General features: G+C 38.2%; 1 protein-coding gene and 1 pseudogene across 2 annotated transcripts in view; both read left to right on the top strand.

Annotated features, from left to right (window-relative positions):
• OTUD7A (OTU deubiquitinase 7A) overlaps window positions 1-25,467 on the top strand; it is a 402,045-nt gene that overhangs the window by 95,825 nt on the left and 280,753 nt on the right. The gene's annotated exons all lie outside the window — the stretch shown is intronic.
• On the top strand, window positions 7,240-9,789 carry LOC129013718 (DEP domain-containing protein 1A-like; annotated as a pseudogene).

Genomic DNA, 25,467 nt, shown 5'->3' with positions numbered 1-25,467 from the left:
GTTGATCTTCAAGCTTTTGCACAAATGTCATCTCAATGAGTCTCTTCACTTTTACAACCCACTCTCCAGACACCCCGTCCTGCCCAGCAAGCCAGGTCTTCTGTTGTAGTCACAGCATTTATAGACTCATAACCTATTGTTTAATTTACTTATTTTTTTCTCTGTTCTTATTGGAGTATAAACTCCACAAAGGCAGAGGTTTTCATCCACTGATGTGTGCTGAGCACCTAAAATAATGCTCATTACATAATTATTTGTTGAATGAATGAATACGGGGCTTTTGTTTTTTTTTTCTTTTATTATTATTATTATTATTATTATTATACTTTAGGTTTTATGGTACATGTGCGCAATGTGCTGGTAAGTTACATATGTATACATGTGCCATGCTGGTGCGCTGCACCCACCAACTCGTCATCTAGCATTAGGTATATCTCTCAATGCTATCCTTCCCCCCTCCCCCCACCCCACAATTGGCTTTTGTTATTTTTAAATGAATCTACAATGTTGGTCTTAAAACTGCGTTGGGTCCATATATTTTGGCATTTTATTTTCTTAAGCAGCTGAGTCTTTCAGAAAGCGAATAAAGATGATTAGTGTAGTCAAAGTGAAACTCTATAAAACTTTGGAATGGGTAAGTGTTGAAGAGAAGGGAGGTGTGTGTGTGTGTAAATGCACAGACATGTGAGCATACACACATGCATGCATGGGTCAGAGGAGAGGGTAATGTGTTTGGATGTGATGTTGTGTCTCTTTTTACAGTAGTATCACTTTTTTTTTTTTTTTTTACTATCTTTTCAATCACAACTGTTCCACCGAGAAGGTATTGGGTCGTCCTTGCCTGATGAGATGGCCTGACCCCCATGAGAAGGCCACGACGTCACAATCCGCTTGGGTGGTCTGTGGATCCCCCTGGGTCGTTGACTCTTAATTTTAAAAGACAAGTGTTATAAGCTTTTGCTGTTACGGTGAAAATATATCTTCCTTTCCTAAATTAAGGGGAAACTTAAGTGGCTGATAGTATTTCCCAGACAACTGGGATAATGTTTGAAGCCTTGATAAAAAGTGTGCAGAAAAATCTCTGGATGTGACATGGAAACTGATGCTGTAATCAGCAACTAGCAGTGAGTATCTGAGATCCCCCTCTGGAGATGCACCTGACTGCGTTTATGTGCCTGATACTAACGTCCTCATTAACAGAGTGTGCTGGAGCTGGAGCTGGAGCTTTATTTCAGAGTGGCAAGTTCAAGCCAGAATGTTTCATGGCAGGCAGATAGTCATTCACTTTCCTTCTGGGCTGGTCTTTCAAAGTTCTTTTTCTCCTCCATAGAGGACAGTATTTTCCAAAGTATTCAAATGTTTTGGTGATAAGACATTTTAAAGCAGTCTAAAGCGTCATGAAGAGCCGGCAGGAGGCCCCTAGGTGCAAGGCACAGGGTGATCGCAGGGCTGGTTATGGAGCTGTCCCTGGGTTGACTCTGACTCAGCTGGCAGTGGGCACCCTGCTTCAGCCTGTTCCTGGGCTGCAGAGAGCACCTTGCTCATCGGAATTTGCTGCTGTCCCATGGTTTTTTGTATGGCCTGGGAAACCATTGAGCAGCCCTCAACTCCAGAATGCATTTCCATGGAGCTCCACTGGGAGGACTTTATTTGGGGAAGAAAAGAAGCCTCTCAGACTATTCTCTCATAGTGCATGGCTGTGTGGCTGCCCTGGGCATGTCTTCAGATAGCCTGGTTTTTACTTTTTACCCACTGTGCCATTAGCTTCATTTCAATGACTGATAAAGTGTTCTTCTTCACAATTAAACAGTGCCTTTGCTGATAATTATTTCTTTTTGTTGTCAGTTTTAAAGGTGCTGGTCAACAGATTGTGAGTCGATTATAAATTGCCTCTCCCAACCTCCCAGCATCTCATTCACTATTTGTATGGCATGTTAAAATGTTTTGAGGAGTGGAGCATTTACATAAGCATCTGTTGATCGACTGCAAATGTGTGTGTGTATTTCATATATTTAAACCCATCAAAAACTCCAGCATCCAGTTTGCTGTTCTCACATTTCAGATGAAAAACTGAAACACAAAGATTAACAAAGTACCCTAAATTTATGTAGATGGTTAATAGTGGAAGCTGGGATTAAACTGGTATTACAGATTACATGTTTGTATCCCCTCCACCAAATTCATATGTTGAAATCCTAACTCCCAAGGTGATGATATTAGAAGGTGATGCTTTTGGGAAGTGATTAGGTCACGAGGGTGTATCCCTCATGAATGAGATTAGTGCCCTCATAACGGGGACCCCAGACATTCCATTGCCCCTTCTACCGTGTGAGGATGGGGAGAAGGCACCATCTATAAATGGGTAGCAGGCCCTTATCAGACATGGAATCTGCAGGCGCCTTGATGTTGGACTTCTACCCTCCAGAACTGTGAGAAATTGTCAGTAAGCTACATATTCAATGGTATTTTTGTTATAGCAGCCTGAACTAACTAGACTGAGTGTGGAAGATGTTGCTTCACCAGATAATGAATTCTGTCAAAGGACATATCACTCATCTTAGCAAATGTCTATATGTAAATGTTTTATATAAACAAAACTCCATCTTCAGTTTCCTGCATTTTGTCGTTTAAATGGAGTACATGCTAAATAATAATCGTTCATTAAATGTTTATAGAATTTGTATTCATATATACAGATATATAGATAGGCTTATATCTACATATTAAAATATACATATCTGTAATTATATTAGCCAGGTAATATCGAGTAACCAGTAAAATCAGCTAAAAATTGAAAATAGTACAGAAAAACACCACTTTCAACATTGTTAATATTGAAACAAAGTGTTCCTGTAGCATTACTTGACATTATATACAAACTTCTTTAATACATTGCAAATTAACAGGTAAAAATGGTTGTGCATGTTAACCACAGTTAGAATTTAAGATAGCACATCTAGATATATTTGGGCTTATAAAGTATATTGTAGGTGCTATTTGAACTTCATATATGTTTAATATACATAAAAGGAATATATTTTTCTTTTTAAGAGTTTGTTTTTATATGCTTTTATTTCAAAAAGTAAATGTCAGCAGTTCCCCAACTTTGCTGCACATTGAAATCAGCTGGGGGGCTTTCAGATGTCCTAGTGTATGGCTGTCAGTCCCAGCCATTCTGATTGAATAAGGTTTAATCTGTGTATTGGGATTTTACCAAGCTACCTAAGTAATTCTAATGTGCAGCAAACTTTGGGAATCCCTGGTGTATGCAGTGCATGAAGAATCGTCAGATTTAGTGTCTGTGTATGCCCCACAACTCATCATTTTTTTTCATTTATTCCTTTACTCACTGTACCCTTGCCAACTATCTGTCAGGGATTATGCAAATGCTAGGCACATAGAGGTGAATGAAAAAGGCATAGCATTGCCCTCCTGCAGTTTTAGTCTATCAGAGGGATATAAACAGTTTACAGGTAAATAAATCAACACTCTAAAATATTTTTTTAAGATTGTGGAAAGTGAGAAGGAGGTCGTGAACAAGAAGCTGTTAGGGAGAATAAATATAGGTCCAGGCAGCAAGACAACATGGATGAACACTACAAGTCAGGAAGGAGTTTGGCAGGCTCTAAGACCAAGCAGAAGGCTGAAGTGTCCCATGGGAGAGGCTGAAGAGATTGGAGAGGGGTGTCTGGTGCAGGGGCTTTGAAGCCATGCTACTGACTTCGGACTTAGACTTCAAACATTGTGATGCTGTTGGTTATTTTAGGTCAGGAGGCTGGGGTCAGGGTGGAGGTGGAGATGGAGATAAAGTTCTAGTTAACCATTTTAAAAGTTCTTTGTGGTGGCTGTTGCATTCATTCAAGTAAGGGATGATAGTAGCCTGGAGAAGAGTGGTGTAGTAGAAGTGCATTCATGATGTATTTGGAGGAACCCACTGGTGTCACTGGTGAATTGCATACGTGATGCAAGGAAGAGAAAGGAATCAAGGACAATTCCAAGCGTTTAACCTAAGCAATCGCGTAAATGTTGATGTCATTTGGTGGGAAGGGAGATGGTTCATGGGCTGTTGCCAGTGGACGTGGATTTGGAAGTAAAGTCAGTATTTCTATCTGGCATATTAAGCTTGAGATGCCGGATAGACATCTAAATGGAGCTGACAAATAGATAGTCCAATAAACCAGTACCCAGACCAAGAAACAGAACATAAGCAGCTGAACAGAAACATTCTTCTTCCTCTTTCAGTATCTACCCTTCTATGACCTTGTTAAACTCAAGTGTTAGTTCTAGTAATTTTTCTGTAGATTTTTTATAATTTTCTAAAAAACTCATCTGTGAGTAAAGTCAGTTGAAATTTATTTCTTTCCAATATGTATGCCTTTAATTTGTTTTTCTTATTTCGTTGGCCAGAGCCTCTGGTACAATGTGGACCATGAGGGGCAAGCGCAGGGGATCCTTGCCTTGCTCTTGATAGTAGGTGCGGAGCATGCACACTTGCATCGTCAAGTCTGATGTAGGCTGTGTGTTTTCAAATATGCCCTTTGTCAGGTTGAGGGAGTCCTTTTATATTCTTAATCTGTTGAGAATTTTTTATCATGAATAGATGGTAGATTTTGTCAAAGGCTTTCCTGTATGTTCTGTATCTAGTGAGATTATTATTTGGCGTTTTCATTTATTCTGTTAACATAATATCATTATTTTCTAATGTTAAACCAACCTTCCATTACTGGAATAAATCCAAATTGGTCATGGTGTATCTTTTTAAATATGTTGCTGAGTTTGGTTTGCTCATATTTTGTTAAGACCATTTATGTCTGTGTTCATGAAGGATATTGGCCTATAGTTTCTTTTCTTTGTCTGACTAAAGCTAACTTCATAGAATAAGTTGAGCAGTGTTCCCTCCTCCAGTATTTTATGAAAGCATTTGTGAAGGATTAATATTATACTTTCTTTAAGTCCTTGGTAGTATACACCGGTGACACCATTTCAGGGTGGACTTTACTTTGTGGGAAGAGTATTATTACCAGCTTAATTCCTTTGCTTGATATTGATTTATTCAGATTTTCTACTTTCTTGTTGTATAATCTTTGGTAATTTGTATACTTCTAAGAATTTGTCCACTTAATATGAGTTTTCTGACTTTTTTACATAAAGTAGTTCATATTCCCATGTAATTAATACTTTTGGTGTCTGTAGTTTTGATAGCAGTGTCCCCTCTTTCATTCATGATTTTTGTGATTTCTGTACTCTCTTGAATTATTGGTAATCTGACTAAGGGTTTGTCAGTTTTGTTAATATTTCCAAAGAGCCAACATTTGATATTTTATTTTTCTGTTTTCTGTTCTGGTCTTCGTTGTTTTCATTGTTCTGCTTTTGTGTTTAGCTTGCTTTTTTTTTTCTAGTTTCTTAAGGTGGATGCTTAGCTTATTAATTTCATACCTGTCTTTTCTAATATAGGTACATTTTAAATTTTATTTTTGAATTGGCATACTGCAAAATTGACTTTTTGTTGTATAGTTCTGAGTTTAACACACATACAGATTTTATTTAACCACTATCACAATCAGTGTGCAGAACAATTTCATCACCTGGCAAAACTCCCCCAAGCTGCCAGTTCGTAGTCAGCCCTTCCTTTACTCCCAACTAACCCCTGGCAACCACTAATCTTTTCTCTGTCCCTATAGTTTTGCTATTTTCAGGGTTTCATAAAAATGGAATCATATGCTATGTATTATGTTTGGACTGGCTTCCTTCACTCAGCATAGCAGATTTGAGATTTATCCTTGTTGTGTGAAACCAATAGTTCATTCCTTTTTATTGCTGAAAAGTATGTCATTGTGTGGATGCACCACAGTTTGTTTATTCATTCACACTGTGAAGGATATTTGGGAGGTTCTAGTTTGGGATTATCACAAATAAAGTGTCTATGAATATTTGTGAACAGGCATTAGGGAAAACTAAGTTTTCATTTCCCTAGAATAAGTATCTAGGAATGAGATTGCTGTGTCATGCATAAGTATATGTTTAATTTTATTTAAAAACTGCTCAGCTATATTCCAGGTGTTTTTTGCTTCATGTAATTTGAAGCTCTGTTGTTAGGTGCATACACATTTGGAATTGTTTTTTCTTTTTGGTGAATTGAACCTTTTATCATTACATATTATCTCTCTTAATCCTTGGAATTTCCCTTGCTCTAGTCTACTGTATCTGATGACAATATATCTGATGTTAATAGAACTACTATAGCTTTGTTTCCATTAATGTTTTCATGACATATCTTTGGCCATCATTTACTTTTGACCTACTTATTTTGTTGAACTTAAAGTGGATTTCATAGAGAAAGCATATTGTTGAGTCTTATTTTTAAATTCATTCCAATAATCGATGTCTATTAATTGGCATATTTCAGCCCTTTGCATTTAATTATCAATTTGTTTGTACTTAGATGGACAGTTTTTTGTTATTTGTTTACTGTTTGTTCCTTCTTTTTTGTACCTGTTTCCCCTTTCCTGTCTATCTTTGGGATGCTTGAATTTTTTTAGTATTCTATTTTAACTTTTCTGTTTTTATATTCTCTTTGTATGCTTTTTGGTGATTGCTCTAGAGATTACAATATTCATACTTATTTTTTCACAGTCTGTGTAGAACAACATTTAACTATTTAATATGGAATGTAGAAACCTTACCACAATATAGGTCCCTTTACTTCACCCCCTTTCTGTTGTAGGTATCTTATGTATTACATCTGCAGACACTGAAAGTACCACAAGTGTTATCACTCTTTTTTTTTTTTTTTTTTTTTTTTTTTTTTTTTTGAGATGGGGTCTCTGTCACCTAGGCTGGAGTGCAGTGGCACGATCTCGGCTCACTGCAACCTCTGCCTCCCAGACTGAAGTGAGCCTCCCACCTCAGCCTCCCGAGTAGCTAGGACCACAGGCATGTGCCACCATGCCCAGCTAATTTTTGTATTTTTGGTAGAGACAGGGTTTCGTCAAGTTACCCAGGCTGGTCTCAAACTTCTGAGCTCAAGCGATCCACCTGGCTTGGCCTCCCCAAGTGCTAGGATTACAGGCATAAGCCACCGTGCCTGGCATCACTTTTACTTTATAGATATTGTATAGAAATTATGAGGCCAATCTGCGCAGCCCTCTATGCTATACAAGTTGGCGGCAGGGCCAACGGTTGTGCCGAGACTTGCCACTGCCCGGGCTGCTGGGCCTGAGTGTCGCCTGCACTGCCATGGATGCCACTGGGCGCTGACAGACCTATGGAGAGTCGGGTTGTGCCTCCCGGGCCTTATTGGGCCACCAAGCTGTGGAATGAAGTTACCACATCTTTTCGAGCAGGAATGCCTCTAAGAAAACACAGACAACACTAAAAAATATGGCAATTGTTTCACAGCAGGAGAAGCAGTGGATTGGCTTTATGACCTATTAAGAAATAATAGCAATTTTGGTCCTGAAGTTACAAGGCAACAGACTATCCAATTGTTGAGGAAATTTCTTAAGAATCGTATAATTGAAGATATCAAAGGGAGGTGGGGATCAGAAAATGTTGATGATAATAACCAGCTCTTCAGATTTCCTGCAACTTCGCCACTTAAAACTCTACCACGAAGGCATCCAGAATTGAGAAAAAACAGCATAGAGAACTTTTCCAAAGATAAAGATAGTATTTTTAAATTACGTATTTTAAATTACGAAACTTATCTCGTACAACTCCTAAAAAGTATGGATTACATTTATCTCAAGAAAATGCCGAGAAAATAAAGCATGAAATAATAAATGAAGATCAAGAAAATGCAATTGATGATAGAGAACTAAGCCAGGAAGACATTGAAGAAGTTTGGAGATATGTTATTCTGATCTACCTGCAAACTATTTAGGTGTGCCATCCCTAGAAGAAGTCATAAATCCAAAACAAGTGATTCCCCAATATATAATGTACAACATGGCCAATACAAGTAAACGTGGAGTAGTTATACTATAAAACAAATCAGATGACCTCCCTCACTGGGTATTATCTGCCATGAAGTGCCTAGCAAATTGGCCAAGAAGCAATAATATGAATAATCCAACTTATGTTGGATTTGAACGACATGTATTCAGAACAATCACAGATTATTTTCTAGATCTCCCTGAACCTCTACTTACTTTTGAATATTATGAATTATTTGTGAACATTTTGGTTGCATCTTAATTTTTGTTCCATTTCCTGGTAGTTGTTTGTGGCTACATCACAGTTTCAGATAGATCCAGTGGGATACATAAAATCCAAGATGATCCACAATCTTCAAAATTCCCTCACTTAAACAATTTGAATTCCTTCAAACCAACTGAGTGCCTTCTTCTCTGTCTGCTTCGTAGAGAAAAAAAAAAAAGAAGAATCAGATTCTACTGAGAGACTACAGATAAGCAATCCAGGATTTCAAGAAAGATGTGCTAAGAAAATGCAGCTAGTTAATTTAAGAAACAGAAGAGTGAGTGCTAATGAAATAATGGGAGGAAGTTGTCATAATTTAATAGGGTTAGGTAGTATGCATGATCTATCCTCTAACAGCAAACCAAGCTGCTGTTCTTTGGAAGGAATTGTAGATGTGTCAGGGAATTCAAGTAAAGAGGCATCCAGTGTCTTTCATCAATCTTTTCCGAATATAGAAGGACAAAATAATAAACTGTTTTTAGAGTCTAAGCCCAAACAGGAATTCCTGTTGAATCTTCATTCCGACAAAAATATTTAAAAGCCATTCAGTGCTGGTTTTAAGAGAACCTCTACTTTGATTGTTCAAGACCAAGAGGAGTTGTGTAATGGGAAATGCAAGTCAGAACAGCTTTGTAGGTCTCAGAGTTTGTTTTTAAGAAGTAGTACAAGCAGGAATAGTTATATCAATACACCAGTGGCTGAAATTATCATGAAACCAAATGTTGGACAAGGCAGCACAAGTGTGCAAACAGCTATGGAAAGTGAACTTGGAGAGTCTAGTGCCACAATCAATAAAAGACTCTGCAAAAGTACAGTAGAACTTTCAGAAGATTCTTTACTTCCAGCTTCTTCTATGTTGACTGGCACACAAAGTTTGCTGCAACCTCATTTAGAGAGGGTTGCCATCAATGCTCTACAGTTATGTTGTTTGTTACTTCCCCCACCAAATCATAGAAAGCTTCAACTTTTAATGTGTATGATTTCCCGAATGAGTCAAAATGTTGATATGCCCAAACTTCATAATGCAATGGATGCGAGATCACTGTTGATACATACCTTTTCTCAATGTGTGTTATGCTGTGCTGAAGAAGTGGATCTTGATGAGCTTCTTGCTGGAAGATTAGTTTCTTTCTTAATGGATCATGACCAGGAAATTCTTCAAGTACCCTCTTACTTACAGACTGCAGTGGAAAAACATCTTGACTACTTAAAAAAGGGGCATATTGAAAATCCTGGAGATGGACTATTTGCTCCTTTGCCAGCTTACTCATACTGTAAGCAGATTAGTGCTCAGGAGTTTGATGAGCAAAAAATTTCTACCTCTCAAGCTGCAATTGCAGAACTTTTAGAAAATATTGTTAAAAACAGGAGTTTACCTCTAAAGGAGAAAAGAAAAAAACTAAAACAGTTTCAGAAGGAATGTCCTTTGATATTTCAGAAAAGATTTCCAGCCACGGAGAGTGAAGCAGCACTTTTTGGTGACAAACCTACAATCAAGCAACCAATGCTGATTTTAAGAAAACCAAAGTTCTGTAGTCTAAGATACTAGCTGAATTAAAAATTATGTAATATTTGTGGAACTTTGATAAATGAAGCCTTATCTGATAATGTAGCTACTCAAAAGGAAGTCTGTCATTAATAAGGTATTTCTAAATAAACACATTATGTAAGGTAGTGCCAAAATAGATGTTTATCAATGTGAGACTCCTAGGAAACTAACTAGATCTCAGTTGAGAGCACATAACATATACTTTTTGTTTTTAACACAGCTATCCAGTAAGGCTATCATGATGTGTGCTAAAATTTTATTTACTTGAATTTTGAAAACTGAGCTGTGTTAGGGATTAAACTATAATTCTGATTTTAAAAGAAAATTTATTTGCAAATGTGCAAGTTCTGAGATACTAGCTAATGAATTCGTTGTTTGGGGTTACTTCTTTGTTTCTAAGTATAAGAATGTGAAGAATATTTGAAAACTCAATGAAGTAATTCTCAGCTGCCAAATGTTGCACTCTTTTATATATTCTTTTTTCCACTTTTGATCTATTTATATATATGTATGTTTTTAAAATATGTGTATATTTTATCAGATTTGGTTTTGCCTTAAATATTATCCCCAACTGCTTCAGTCATTCATTTGTTCAATATGTATATTTTGAATTCTAATTTTCATAATCTATTAGAAGATGGGGATGTAAAAGAAGTATAAGGCAATCATATATTCATTCAAAAGATATTTATTTAGCAACTGCTATGTGCCTTTCATTATTCTAGATATGCAGAGACAATGATAAATAAAACATATAATCTCTTCCATAAGGTATTTATTTTTTAATCAAGGGAGATACACCTATCAGATGCTTAAAATAACAACATTACCCACTGAAATCAGGGCGTGTAGAATCATTCAGCTAAAGACTGACTTCTATGATGATGGAACAGGTCTCTAAGCTAGTGGTTTTCAAACTGGTGCACATTAGACTCACCCGAGGAGTTTTAAAACAGCCTATATGCCCAGGGCCTAACTTATACTAATTAAATCTGAATTTTGGGGATGTTGTATAGGGATTAGTATTTTTTAAATCTAGGTGATTCCAATATTCAGCCAAGTCTAAGAATCAATGGCCTAAATGCTTTTTATAAACATTTTTATAAGTGTCAAGATAATGGCACATTGACTTTATTTTTTCATTGGAAGAAAATGCTTGCCAAGTATAAATGACTCTTAAAACAAGGTTCTTCAGGTTTCTGCTTGATTGACTTGGTACAAACTTGAAGCAAGTTCCCTTCTATTTTTTACTTCAAGATTGTTTCATATCTATTCCTTAAGTGTAAAGAAATATATAATGCCTGGGTTGTAATAAAATCTTAATGTTTAATGACTATTCTCATTTCTCAATGTAACTTCATACTATTTCTCTATAAAATGATAGTGTTCCATTTAACATTACTGATTTTTATTAAAAACCTTGACAGAAAATTATAAATCATAAATATGACTTTATCCTGGCTATAAAATTATTGGACCAAATTGAATTATTTCTAAGGCATTTGTATACTAAAACTTTTATTGCTTATAGATATGTAAAATGTGGATTATGTTGCAAATTGAGATTAAAATTATTTGGGGTTTTGTAACAAAAAAAATTATGAGAAGAATCTATTATATTATCCATATATGTACCATTTCTGTTGCTTTTTATTTCTGAAGTTTCAAGTTTCCCTCCGGTGTCATTCTTGTCTGAGAAACTTCCATTAACATATCTTTCAGAGCAGCTCCATTGACTAATTCTTTTCATTTTCTTTCATCTGAGAATATCTTTGTTTCCTGTCCATTCTTGAAGATTATTTGTACTTAGTATAGAATTCTGGGTTAACAGTTCTTGTCTTTCATTCCTTTAAAAATGTTGTGCCTCTGTGGTTTCTGATGAGAAATCTGCAGTCATTCAGAGGGTTGTCCTCCTATTTATAATGCGGCGATTTTTCCTTGCTGTATTCAGGCTTTTTGTCAAAAATCTTGTCTTTGGTTTTCAGCCACATGATTATGATTTGTCTGGGCCTGGATTTCTTTTATTTTCTTTTGCTTGGGGTTCCCTGAGTGTCTTAAATCTATAAATTTGTCTTTCACTAAATTTGGGAAGATTTCAGCCACCATTTGTCAAATTTTCTTTTCCACACCAGACTCTTACTCCTTTCTTGGGACTTTGGTGACACAAATGTTCAACCTTTTGAATTCTTTCCCTCAGTTTCCTGAGTCTCTTGTTTTTTTTCATTTTTTTCTCTCCGATGTTCAAATTAGATAATTTCTATTGATTTCTCTTCAAGTCCAATGACTTTCCTCTGCTATCTCCATTCTGCTATTTAACCCATCTAAAGAACATTTTTTACATTTCAGCTATCGCATTTTTCATCTCTAAAAGTTCCACTTGATTCTTCTTTATATCTTTTTTCTTTACTGAGACTTCTGTCTTTTGTTGTTGTTGTTGTTTTTGTTGAGATGGAGTCTCGCTCTGTCGCCCAGGCTGGAGTGCGGTGGCACGATCTCTGCTCACTGAAACCTCCATCTCCCGGGTTCAAGTGATTCTCCTTCCTCAGCCTCCCCAGTAGCTGGGATTACAGGTACACGCTACCAGGCCCAGTTAATTTTTGTACTTTTAGTAGAGACGGGGTTTCACCATGTTGGCCAACCTGTTCTTGAACTCCTGACCTCAGGTGATCCGCCTGCCTCAGCCTCACAAAGTGTTGGGTTTACAGGCGTGAGCCACCGCGCCTGGCCGACTTCTGTCTTTATATTTGTTTATTCTTACGTCTTGGAGCATGGTTATTATAGCTGCTTTTGTCTGCTTTTGCCAATATTTTTGTCATCTCAGAGTAGCATATGTTGTTTTTCTCTTTTCTTGTAGTAAAGGTTTTCCTGGTCATTTGTGTACCAAGTAATTTGGATTGAATCCTGGACATTTGGAATATTATGTTATCAGACTCTATGTCTTATCATAAGAAGAATATTGATTTTGTTTGTTTTATCAGGCAATGTACATAGTTAGGTTCAGGCTTCAAGTTCTGACCCTTTTAGGGATGTGGTTCCAAAGTCGAGTCTGTTTTCAGAGCTTTCGCAATGCTATTTGGATCCTTCTATAGCTTACGCACCACTCAGTGGCAAGCCTGGGATCTGGATGGTAGCTAGTCCTATAGTTCTATAATCAAAGCCTTTGGTGTACTGTTTAGAGTTAGATTTGTGCATGCACAGCTCAGAGGTGAGCCAGAAGATCACACCTCACTTTACAGGGTTACTTTCTTGAGCTCCTCCTCTTCACAGTCTTTCTGGTTCTTTATGCTCCTTTCAGTGTCCTTTGATCAGATAGCCAGGACTTTAGTGTCCCTGCTTTGTCTTGTACTTTATGACTTTATCTGTGTGGAGGTTAAATGGTGGGAGAACAGAGAAAAAAAAGCAATGAGGATTTGCTCCAAGTCCTTGAGACCACAGCTCCTGCGGGCAGAGAGGAGAATTCCCCTCCCTCAGAGTTTTAGGAACATGCCTGGAAGCTGTGGCCACCACTCCTGCCACTGCAGAATTGCTACCACATCATTGATTTTACTGTTTGTTTTGAAAAACCAATTTGGTTGAGATATAATTCACATACCATAATTCACCCACTAAAAGTACAGTTTATTGATTTTTAGTATATTCACAGATACATGCAACTATTCGCACAATTTAATTTTGGAACGCTTCATTACCCCAAAAAGAAATTCTTACCTATTACCAGTGACTTACACACATGCCCCCTGCTGTAGGCAACCATTAATCTATTTTCTGTCTTTACAGATTTACCAGGGCATTTTATACAAATGGCATCATATAATATATTATCTTTTGTGTTTGGCTTCTTTCACTTAATGTTTTCAAGGTTCATCCATGTTGTAGTAAGTACCAGTACTTTCTTCCTTTTCATTGCTGAATGATATTCAATTGTATGGATATATCACATTGCATGTATCTATTCATCAGTTGATGGATATTTGGGTTTTTCTACTTTTGGCTAATATGAATAATGCTGTTATAACAATTCATATACAGATATGTTTTCATTTCTCTTTGGTATATACCTAGGAGTAGAATGTCTGGGTCGTATGGGAATTCTATGCTTAACTTCTTGAGGAACTGCTGATCTATTTTTTGAAGTAGCTGTATAATTTTATGTTCCTACCAGCAGAGTATAAGATTTCCAGTTTCTTCACATCTTTGCCGACACTCATTATTGTTTGTCTTTCTTATTATACCCATCTTAGTGGGTGTGAAGTTATATTTCATTTTGATTTTGATTTGTGTTTCCTTGGTGACTAGTGATGTTGAGTATCTTTTCATGTGACTATTGACTGGTTTTATGTATTCTTTGGAGAAATATCTATTCAAATCCTTTGTCCATTTTTTTTCTTTAGTTTTTTTTATTATTATTATACTTTAAGTTTTAGGGTACATGTGCACAATGTGCAGGTTAGTTACATATGTATACATGTGCCATGCTGGTGTGCTGCACCCATTAACTCGTCATTTAGCATTAGGTATATCTCCTAATGCTATCCCTCCCCCCTCCCCCCACCCCACAACAGTCCCCAGAGTGTGATGTTCCCCTTCCTGTGTCCATGTGTTCTCATTGTTCAATTCCCATCTATGAGTGAGAACATGCGGTGTTTGGTTTTTTTGTCCTTGTGATAGTTTACTGAGAATGATGATTTCCAATTTCATCCATGTCCTTACAAAGGACATGAACTCATCATTTTTTATGGCTGCATAGTATTCCGTGGTGTATATATGCCACATTTTCTTAATCCAGTCTATCATTGTTGGACATTTGGGTTGGTTCCAAGTCTTTGCTATTGTGAATAGTGCCACAATAAACATACGTGTGCATGTGTCTTTATAGCAACATGATTTATAGTCCTTTGGGTATATACCCAGTAATGGGATGGCTGGGTCAAATGGTATTTCTAGTTCTAGATCCCTGAGGAATCGCCGCACTGACTTCCACAAGGGTTGAACTAGTTTATAGTCCCACCAACAGTGTAAAAGTGTTCCTATTTCTCCACATCCTCTCCAGCACCTGTTGTTTCCTGACTTTTTAATGATTGCCATTCTAACTGGTGTGAGATGGTATCTCATTGTGGTTTTGATTTGCATTTCTCTGATGGCCAGTGATGGTGAGCATTTTTTCATGTGTTTTTTGGCTGCATAAATGTCTTCTTTTGAGAAGTGTCTGTTCATGTCCTTCGCCCACTTTTTGATGGGGTTGTTTGTTTTTTTCTTGTAAATTTGTTTGAGTTCATTGTAGATTCTGGATATTAGCCCTTTGTCAGATGAGTAGGTTGTGAAAATTTTCTCCCATTTTGTAGGTTGCCTGTTCACTCTGATGGTAGTTTCTTTTGCTGTGCAGAAAATGTAATCCAGCATATAAACAGAACCAAAGACAAAAACCACATGATTATCTCAATAGATGCAGAAAAGGCCTTTGACAAAATTCAACAACCTTTCATGCTAAAAACTCTCAATAAGTTAGGTATTGATGGGACGTATCTCAAAATAATAAGAGCTATCTATGACAAACCCACAGCCAATATCATACTGAATGGGCAAAAACTGGAAGCAATCCCTCTGAAAACTGGCACAAGACAGGGATGCCCTCTGTCACCACTCCTATTCAACATAGTGTTGGAAGTTCTGGCCAGGGCAATTAGGCAGGAGAAGGAAATAAAGGGTATTCACTTAGGAAAAGAGGAAGTCAAATTGTCCCTGTTTGCAGATGACATGATTGTATATCTAGAAAACCCCATTGTCTCAGCCCAAAATCTCCTTAAGCTGATAAGCAACTTCAGCAAAGTCTCAGGATACAAAATCAATGTACAAAAATCACAAACATTCTTATACATCAATAACAGACAAACAGAGAGCCAAATCATGAGTGAACTCCCATTCACAATTGCTTCAAAGAGAATAAAATACTTAGGAATCCAACTACAAGGGACCTTCATTTTTATTGGTTATTTGTGTTTTTATTATTGAGTTGTATATATCCTGTATACAAGTCCCTTATCAGATGTACATTGTGCAAATATTTTCTCCCATTCTGTAGGTTGCCTTTCCACATTCTTGATAGTGTTCTTTGAGAAAAAACTATAAATGTTTGTAATTTTGATGAAGTTCAATTTATCTGTTCTTTTGTTGATTGTACTTTTGTTATTGTACCTACAAAATTATTGCCTAACTCAAGAATACAAAGATTTACTGCTATGTTTTCTTCTGAGTGTTGTTATGCTATCGTCTCTTAGGTTTAGGAGGCTCATGATCAATCTTGTCTTAATTTTTGTGTGCAGTGTGAAGTAAGGATAGAACTTTATTCATTCACTTGTGGATACTAAGTTGCCCGACCACTATTTGTTAAAAACAAAACAAAACAAAACAAAAACTGTTCTTTCCCCACAAAATTATCTTGCTGTTCTTGTAAAGAATCAACCAGACATAAATGCAAGGGTTTATGCCAGTACCATACTATCTTAATTATTGTGGATTTATCGTAAATTTTAAAGTCAGAAAATGTGAGTCCTCCTTTGTTTTTCAAGATTATCCTGGCTATTCTCAATCCGTTGAATTTCCATATGAATTTTAGGGTCAGCTTGTCAATTTCTGAAAAAAAACCCAGCTGGAATTTTGAAAGGGATTGGGTTGAATCTGTACATTAATCTAAGGAGTATTGCCATCTTAGCAACATTGCATTTTCTGGTCCATGAATATGGGATATCTTTTAACAGCAACCCTGGAAACTGGAAGACAATGGAAGATAACTTCAATGTGTTCAATACAAAACCCTGCAAAACTAAAATTCTAATTCCAGTGAAAGTATCTTTATAAAATGAAGGGATAAGAAGTGAGCATTTGGTGACAGAGAGTATAGATAAATCTTCAAAGATTGTTGCTATAAAGGACAGCATAAAAAGGAGTGGTAGCTGGAGGGAGATATGAAGTTGATTTTTAAGATGAGCAATTTAAAAACATCTCATATAGAGAAGAAGGAAGTGATGAAACAGTGGAAATTGGGTCTAATTGGAAGGATGATGTCCCTTAGTAACTTTTAGCAGGTGAGGAGGGTAGCATCCAAAGGGAGGTAAGGTGAGAGAAGGGTGAAGGATGAGGGTACAGAAGCTGAAGAATAATGATAGGAAGATCAAGAGTTCTCCATTAGACCGCTGTGTGGAGTAGGTAGCAAAGTTATAAGGGAGACTGAAGGGAAAGAGTTTGTTGGAAATTGGAGAAAAACAGAAAAGTATGAAATTGTCATCTTGGGGAATAACAAAGTGAAATTTCCATGAAAATAAAACAATTTAGCAGTTTTTAGTGCCTATATGATATAAATTTGAAGACAGCCTAGTCATCAGAGTTCTAAGATTTTTTTCCAGTGATGTTCAGGTTTGGTACAAGGCCAGAGTAAGTGATGCAGAGTAGAGGGAAGCATGGACGAAGCATGAATATTATGTGTAAAAGCATGACTCTGGCCAGGTGTGGTGGCTCACGCCTGTAATCCAGCACTTTGGGAGGCTGAGGCAGCAGAATCACTTGAGGTCAGGAGTTTGAGACCAGCCTGGCCAACATGGCAAAACCCTGTCACTACTATACAAAAATTAGCCAGGCATGGTGGTGCACGCCTGTAATCCCAGCTACTCGGGAGGCTGAGGTAGGAGAATTACTTGAAACCGGGAGACAGAGGTGGCAGTGAGCTGAGATCACACCACTGCACTCCATCCTGGGTGACAGAGCGAGACTCCATCTCAAAAATAAAAAGGCAAAAATGCATGCCAATGTGGTAAGCCATGATCTATTAAGTGAGGCAGTTAAAGAAGCAGGACTCAGAAGGAGGAAAGTGTGAGAAGTGACAGGATTAGCTGAATGTAGGCCCTGAGAAGGGCAGACTCATGCACACATGGCCATTGGATACTTTGCAGAAATTAGTAATTCTCTTTGGGGTAGGTGCCAAATAAGTGGTAATTGACTCTGGCCACACATTATGGTCACCCGGGGACCTTTAAAAGATTTATCAGTGGGATTCAAGCCCATTGGTTCAGGATCTCTGAGCATTAGTGTCTTTTAAAAGATGCGCAAGTGATTCTAATACACAGAGCTGATAGCTGCTACAAGAGAGCATGGAGTGCTGGAGACCTCGAGGCCTGGAAATACAGAGCTGCTGCCTTGCATAGATCCCAATGGCACATTGATATGGACTGCAGTGTCCCTGGGTGGAGGGTTATAGCAATCTTAGAGCATTTTAAGATTGACAACCCATGAGAGCAGATGTAGACCCATTAAATTATTAGGGATTTAAAATATCTAGAGCAGTGATTCTAAACCCTGGAGAGGGGCAGGTCAGAAAAACACTTCAATGCCTAGATAGCATCCCAGACATCAAAATCAAAATTACATCAAAATCATTGTGGTTGAAGCCCAGGCTAAATCAGGACATTAAAAAAGCTCCCCAATTTTTTTTGTATGGGAAATACTGGATGGGGTGCAGCGTTGGGTGGAGATTTGATGATTTGTGATGGGGTCATGTTGAGTTTGAGGAAGTTGTGCTTCATCCAGTTGGAGATGTCAAAGAAGCCATTAGCTCCAGGTCTGGAGCTTGGCAAAGTCTTGAGCTGAAGCAGAATAATCCTCCCCACTATGGGTGAATTGTTGATTGCTATATATTTTTAGAACATATTAGTTTTGTGATGTTCCAATGCAAGTCATAGTCTTTATAAATGACCATGTCTGCTCTCTGGTTTGAGCAATATTCCCATAGCTAGAGAGGAGAATACAATTCTGGCACTGATGTGGGATGCTTATAAAATGCAGTTAGAAGAGCGTCGGGGAAGGGAGGTTTCTGCAGAGTTTGTGTGATCGTACCTGCTAATTTTAGAGTCAAAGGCCCAGACTGGAGAAAGACTTCAGTAGAATGAGACCAGCTGAAGCTCCTGACTTACACAGCAGGGCCGTTCTTGGCCGTGTGCCCAGAGGGCGATGACCACATGCTTAGCAGGAAGGCACTATTGTTTCCTGTTTTGCTTGTTTGTGTGTTTGATTTTGTGTGTGGGTGTGACAGACATGTTGATATTTCCCTTTATCTAAATGATACTATCCATTTCTACAGTTTTATATCTGTTTAAGAGGAAGTAGCTATCTTGACGTAGTTTTTGAACTTTGACTACATGACTTTTAAGGTCCCTCAGTCCATTTTGATAATTTGTCAACATTAAAAGTAAATGAAAGCCTACGTTTTAGGATTCATATGAAATAAAAATCGAAGACATTTATTTTTATGAGTTCCCCTAAAATATGTCAAACTACCTAGCATTGAATATTGTTGTGCTTGTTCAAGTGAGAATCTGGCCATTGTTGTGGGGTGACACAGTTCTTGCCACATCTGTTCTAAGGATCATCAGTGGGTCAACCTCATTTGTGAAAGCCTCTTCACATCCTCATATTTAGTTTTGTGGAATATTTGTTTACTCAAGGCACTGACAATGCTCAGAGAATTCTATAGAATTATTTTAAAGGGCTTCCTTATTAAATTCTAATTTACCATATAAAATGCTTTGTCCAGATGAAAGTGACCCACAATTACACTTTGAAATGTAATTGACATTTCATTAGTGACTGTGGGTTTGTGTCTTGGAAGAGAGATTTTGTCTCCTTAGGGCCAGGGTTGCTCATGGTACAATTCCAGGGGAAAACGTTGCGGCTGGCTGGTAATGTCCAGGGGCTGGCTCCCAAATCTCCTTGTTACATTGATTTATGTATTTATGTATTTCTGGGGTTATTGGAAATAATATTGCAGTTGTCCTCTTGACCATTGTGTTTAAGTGGTAGCAGTAGCAGTGGTACTAGGAGTGGTATAGTGAGATCTAACCTCTAGCAAGTCCTTTCTCTGTGCCAAGAACCCTTTATGTGTTTATATATATTATTTCATTTCATCCCTACAGTAACCCTATGAGGAAGGTGCCATTTCCATACACATTGTATAAAAGAAGAGATGAAGTAACTTCCCCAAACTTTGGGGTTAGAATTAGATCCCTGGCTGTCTGGGCTCCAACTTAAGATCCCTGGAGATTCAGCACCAGGAGGTGCAGGATTAATGAGATCTGCTTCTGCCTTAGAGAAAAGCAGGAGCTGGGGTATGGGAGTGGATATGACAGCACAGTGAAGTTGGGTTCATCTGGACAGGCACAGAGGTTAAAGAACCTCCATGTGATGTGTGCCTGTGCCATCTAACCCTGCTCAGTCCAGTGGCATTCCAGTGGCTCCGAGGAGACAGGAGAGATCTCCTGCTTTGAGGAAGAGGATGGTTTCCTGCCATCATTTCAATGTCATGGAGCAACTGTGGTGGCCCGCACATACCCGGTATACTATCTTTACTGCTTTCTTGTGCGTACTGTTCCTTAGAAGCAAGAGGGATGCTAAGTAGTTGTTAGGTCCGCAGTAGCTGGTGTGAGGCCAGAAGTTTTGTCAAAATCCCAAATAATGGTAAATTGTAAGCTGATCTCATCTACTTTATTTATCTTGCATAGGCTATCCCCATATTCTTATTTAACTTGAGCTCGTTCAGGGTTACTAAAAGGGGTGTGTGTGTGTGTGTGTGTGTGTGTGTGTGTGTGTGTGTGTGTGTGTGTGTGTGTGTGTGTGTGTGTGTGTGTGTGTGTGTGTGTGTGTGTGTGTGTGTGTGTGTGTGTGTGTGTGTGTGTGTGTGTGTGTGTGTGTGACACTGGGTTTTTATGCATATTCCGGTCCTCAGAAAGGACCCAGTGAATGGATGAGAGGGCAGCCCTGTGTGTGTGTGTGTGTGTGTGTGTGTGTGTGTGTGTGTTACACTGGGTTTTTATGCATATTCCGGTCCTCAGAAAGGACCCAGTGAATGGATGAGAGGGCAGCCCTGTCTCTGTCACCCTGGCCATATTAGCTTTGGGGGATGGAGCATTGAGGCCATAGTCGATTACATCACGAGGACAGTGACTTTGTGTGTCAGCACTGACTTTACGGCCTTCTCTGGGACCACAGTGGCAAGACTGTCTTATAGACATTTCCAGGGCCCTGAAAAGTACCTTGAGAGGAGAAACAAAAAGGTTTTCTTTAATGTCTACATTATTCTCACAATTATTGTTTGCAGTAGAAATCCCTGTTCCAATTTAATAAGTAAAGAGAAAGTTAAAATAACGATGAATGGTAATAATGTATAACTTAAACTACAAAATAAAAAGAAAGATACACTGTAAAAGAGTTATTCTGTTTTTAGAAAGAAAAAGCAACAGAGGACCCACAGGCCCTTAGTCAGAGGTGTGGGAGTTGAAAGCAGGTGTCCACAGGCACTGAAGTATTACTGGGCACAGCTAACTCCATGGCCAGTAGGGCAAGACTGGGCAAGGGGCAGCAGCTGGGCTCCTCATCCTCAGCGGAGTCCCCACTGGAGGTGAGGCTGGAGTCCTCAGCCCTGCTCCCTTGCTCTGTGATGCATGATGCGCCTTTGCAGAAGGGCTTAAGCCCATAACCCCTTTCTAGCGGGCACCAGGTAGACAACACCAGCCACTGCAGACCCCTGTTTGCCTTGCTGCCTGCCTGGCTGCTAGTCTGTTAACAGACCTAGGCTGCCACTGGGTGGAAAACAAGCAAACAGGCAAGGCCAAAGCTCGAAGGTAGATTGAGAAGCATTTCAGTGAAAACACCATTCTTACTTGAAAATTTCTTTGGCGTTGAAGACCAGTACTTTTTTTTTTTTTTTTTTTTTTTTTTTTGAGACAGAGTCTCGCTCTGTCTCCCAGGCTGAAGTGCAGTGGCGCGATCTCTGCTCACTGCAAGCTCCACCTCCTGGGTTCACGCCATTCTCCTGCTTCAGCCTCCCAAGTAGCTGGGACTACAGGCGCCCGCCACCACGCCTGGCTAATTTTTTTGTATTTTTAGTAGAGACGGGGTTTCACCGTGTTAACCAGGAAGGTCTTGATCTCCGGACCTCATGATCCACCCACCTCGGCCTCCCAAAGTGCTGGGATTACAGGCGTGAGCCACCGTGCCCAGCTAAAGACCAGCACTTTTGTTTAAGGACTGCACAGTTTAGGTTTTCCTTACATAATGCCTCCTATCTGATACTAATGGACAGGAAAGGCCCCATTGAGAGTTCTCACCCTGTAGCATTCTAACTCGCCCTCAGATATATGAAGAAGTTCTCTTGTGTTTTCAAATGCTTCTGGCACCATCAGGCTAAAAAACCATGTGTGCCACATATTATTAATACTTCCTCACTTTCCCCCTCCTTCCATTCCTCCTCCTTCCCTCTCCCCTATCTTCCCTTATTCTCTCTCCCACCTTCACTTCCCCTCTTCGCACCTTCCCTTCATCTCTCTCCTCCTTAAATAGAATTCTCTCTCTTCTCTCTTTCACACACACACACATGAACACACACACACCATCTCTCTCTCTCTGTCTCTCTCACTCTCTCCCTCTTCCTTCTGTGCCAGCCAACTAGACTAATAAGGAGACCAACCAGTTATTCCAGGAGAACCTCCTTCATACCCCTACTCCAGCAGTTCTCAAACTGTGGTCTGTGGATCCCTGAGGTCCCTGAGAAGCTTTCAGGAGGTTCACAATGTCAAAATGATTTTCACAATAATATTAAAAGTGCAAATCCGGAAGCATCACATTACCTGATTTCAAACTGTACTATGAGCCCATAGTCATCAGAACAGCATGGTATTGTTATAAAAACAGGCACATAGACCAATGGAACAGAATAGAGAACCCAGAAATAAACCTAAACACTTATAGCCAACTGATCTTCAACAAAGCAAACAAACACAAAGTGGGGAAAGTACACCCTTTTCAACAATGGTGCTGGGATAATTGGCTGGCCACATGTAGGAGAATGAAAATGGATCCTTGTCTGTCACCTTATACAAAAATCAACTCAAAATGGATTAAAGACTTAAATCTAAGACATGAAACTGTAAAAATTCTAAAAGATAACATTGGAAAAACCCTTCTAGACCTTGGCTTAGGCAAGGATTTCATGACCAAGAGCCCAAAAGCAAATGCAATAAAAACAAAGATAAATTGCTGGGACTTAATTAAACCAAAGAGCTTTTGCATGGCAAAAGGAACAGCTAGCAGAGTAAACAGACAACCCACAGAGTGGGAGAAAATCTTCACAATCTATATGTATGACAAAGGACTAATATCCAAAATCTACAATGAGCTCAAATCAACAAGAAAAAAAAATCCCGTTAAAAAGTAGGCTAAGGACATGTATAGACAATTCTCAAAAGAAGATATACAAATGGCCAACAATCATATGAAAAAATGCTCAACATCACTAATGAGCAGAAAAATGCAAATCAAAACCATAATGCAATACCACCTTACTCCTGGAAGAATGGCCATAATAAAAAAAATCAAAAAATAGTAGAAGTTGGCATGGATGCAGTGAACAGGGAACACTTCTACACTGCTGGTGGGAATGTAAAGTAATACAACCACTATGGAAAACAGTGTGGAGATTCCTTAAAGAACTAAAAGTAGAACTACCACTTGATCCAGCAATCCCACTGCTTGGTATCTACCCAGAGAAAAGTCATTATACAAAAAAGATAACTGCACATGTGTGTTTATAGCAGCACAATTCTCAATTGCAAAAATGTGGAACTGATCCAAATGCCCATCAATCAAAGAATGGATAAAGATATATATATATAACACAGTTTATATATCGCATATATATATATATATATGATGGAATACTACTCAGTCATAAAAAGGAATGAATTATTGGCATTTGCAGCAACCTGGATGAGATTGGAGACCATTATTCTAAGTGAAGTAACTCAGGAATGGACAACCAAACATCATATGTGCTCATGCATAAGTGGGAGCTAAGCTATGAGGATACAAAAGCATAAGAATGACACAATGGACTTTGGGGACTTGGGGAAAGAGTGGGAAGGGGGTGAAGGATAAAAGACTAGAAATAGGGTTCAGTGTATACTGCCTGGGTGGTGGGTGCACCAAAATCTCACATGTCACCACTAAGGAACTTACTTGTGTAACCAAACACCACCTGTCCCCCAATAACCTATGGAAATATAAATAAATATTTGGTAGAATTCTCCAGTGACACTGCCTGGATCTGGAGATTTCTGTTTTTGGGAGTTTGCTTAAAAAAAAAAAAGTCATTTGCCTTTTTCACTATGTGAACATTTGGGCCATGGTACAAGAAGTAATGATGGTAAAACTGCTGGCACCTTAGCTTGAATCAAGCTTGTGGCATCAAACTGCGCCATTAATCATTATATTCCTCACTGTTTTGCACAATGTAAAGGTAAATGCTAATTTCCCTTAGTAATGTCCCTGATGAAACAGTAAAAATGATTCATTTTATTAAATATTGACCCTTGACTACAAGTCGTTTTAATATTCCGAGCACTTCTGCTGCATATGATGGTGGTCTTAAAACGAAATCACCATCTGTGCAGTTGTTTCAGTTGCAAGCTGAACTGGCCCCCTTTTCCACGAAACACTACTTTTACCTGAAAGAATGACTGACAAATTATGTTTACTCAGACTTTGTTATATGGCAAAGATTTTTTTTTTTCAAAAATGATGAGGGTAAGTCTCTCACTTAAAACAATTAACACCATTTGTTGCTTTCCAGTCAACATTCATATTCTTTAAAACATGACCTAAATAGCTTACCAGCACTTAAATTCTGTATTAATATTGGCGGTAATATTAGTGAATGTGATTTTTGATATTTCATAATATATAGTATGTCAACATTTGAAAAAGTTTCATAACTCAGCAAGCTAATGTTTTCCAGATGACTAATGCATGATGTAGCAAAATTATGCATGAATAAAAGATTCATTTGAAGTGTAAGCTAGACCAATGGATTTTAGAGTAACAGAGTACAAAATGTTCATTGATGTCATGTTAGATTCCACAGTGCCACTAGCTTTTAAGCAACTATCACTTGTCAAGTTTCAGAATGATATCAAAGAATATCCTACAATTATTTGAAAAACCTACTAAAATACTCCTCACTTTTCCAACTACATTTCTCTATGAGGATAGATTTTCCTCATATACATCATCCAAAACAACATAGTTTTGCTTTGTAGTTGTACTGTATTTGTATGTATCCATACACATCATACTTTAGCATTACATGTTTTCAACTTTACATAAATGGAATCATACTGTATACATTTTGTGTTTTTCTTTCTTCTTTGATTCAACATATACTTTGAAGCAAAGCATCACTGTAGGTACCTGGAGTTTTCATATTCAGTGTTTTATTTGTATATGAATATGCCACATTCATTTATAAATTATTTTAAAATTTTAATTTTCAATTCAGTGGCTATGTGTGCAGGTTTGTTACAAGGGTATATTGTGTGATGCTGGGATTTGGGCTTCTATTGATCCCATCATGTACATAGTGAACATAGTACCCAACAGGTAGTTTTTCAGCCCTTGCCCCCTGTCTCCTTCTCTTCCTTTGGAGTTCCTAGCATCTATTATTCCTGTCTTTATGTCTGTGCGTACCCAAGATTTAGCTCTCACATACAATATTTGGTTTTCTCTGTTAATTGCACTAGGATAATGGCCTCCAGCTCCACCTATGTTGTTTGAAAAGGACATTATTTCATCCTTTTTTTGGCTGCAGAGTATTCCATGGTGTATATGAAACACATTTTGTTTAT

Source organism: Pongo pygmaeus, chromosome 16 (assembly GCF_028885625.2).
Source record: "Pongo pygmaeus isolate AG05252 chromosome 16, NHGRI_mPonPyg2-v2.0_pri, whole genome shotgun sequence".
Taxonomy (NCBI): domain Eukaryota; kingdom Metazoa; phylum Chordata; class Mammalia; order Primates; family Hominidae; genus Pongo; species Pongo pygmaeus.
Note: the sequence above shows the minus strand (reverse complement) of the source record. Positions and strands in the feature narration are given on the sequence as shown.